At 43.5% G+C, this 1185-nt stretch overlaps 1 pseudogene; it reads right to left on the bottom strand.

Moving 5' to 3' along the window:
* Nucleotides 1-841: 841 nt before the first annotated feature.
* LOC126459371 (5S ribosomal RNA) lies at nucleotides 842-959 on the bottom strand (annotated as a pseudogene).
* Between the last annotated feature and the right edge of the window lie 226 nt (nucleotides 960-1185).

Raw genomic sequence — 1185 nt, 5'->3', positions numbered from 1 at the left:
CCGACCTCGTACGGATCCCACACTGACGAGCAATACTCAAGTATAGGTCGAACGTGTGTTTTGTAAGCCACCTCCTTTGTTGATGGACTACATTTTCTAAGGACTCTCCCAATGAATCTCAACCTGACACCCGCCATAGCAACAATTAATTTTATATGATCATTCCACTTCAAATCGTTCCGTACGCATACTCCCAGATATTTTACAGAAGTAACTGCTACCAGTGTTTGTTCTGCTATCATATAATCATACAGTAAAGGATCGTTCTTTCTCTGTATTCGCAATACATTACATTTGTCTATGTTAAGGGTCAGTTGCCACTGCACCAAGTGCCTATCTGCTGCAGATCTCCCTGCATTTCGCTGCAATTTTCTAATGCTGCAGCTTCTCTGTATACTACAGCATCATCCGCGAAAAGCCGCGTGGAACTTCCGACACTATCTACTAGGTCATTTACATATATATTGTGAAAAGCAATGGTCCCATAACACTCCCCTGTGGCACACCACAGGTTAGTCTAACGTCTGTGGACGTCTCTCCATTGAGAATAACATGCTGTATTCTGTTTGCTAAGAAATCTTCAATCCAGCCACGCAGCTGGTCTGATATTCCGTAGGCTCTTACTTTGTTTATCAGGCGACAGGGCGGAACTGTATCGAACGCCTTCCGGAAGTTAAAGAAAATGGCATCTACCTGAGAGCCTGTATCTAATATTTTATGGGTCTCATGAACAAATTAAGCGAGTTGGGTCTCACACGATCGCTGTTTCCGGAATCCATGTTGATTCTTACAGAGTAGATTCTAGGTTTCCATAAAAGACATGACACGCGAGCAAATTATAGCCAACAGCACCCGGTGTTCCCAGGCGGTCACCCATCCAAGTACTATTCGGGCCCGATGTTGCTTAGCTTCGGTGATCGGATGAGAACCAGTATATTCAACATGGTATGGCCCCATGGACAAAAACTATATTGATTAAGTAGGCCTCCTCCCTTGTACTAGGAAAAGGTAGCGTTATATTCTTGTGGTAGTAGATGCATTTAACCGTTGTACTTAGTTGGTTCCTAGTCGGGGAGTGACTATTCAACATCTGTCTAAGACATTTTCTGCTTTCGTTCCACGTAAGAGCTTGGTTAATGTCAATGTGCCCGCATTTGTCTCTAAGCAGTTCAGAAGATTTTGTTT

Source organism: Schistocerca serialis, chromosome 2, assembly GCF_023864345.2.
Source record: "Schistocerca serialis cubense isolate TAMUIC-IGC-003099 chromosome 2, iqSchSeri2.2, whole genome shotgun sequence".
In the NCBI taxonomy this organism is placed as follows: Eukaryota; Metazoa; Arthropoda; class Insecta; order Orthoptera; family Acrididae; genus Schistocerca; species Schistocerca serialis.
This window is presented reverse-complemented; position numbering and strand designations above follow the sequence as displayed.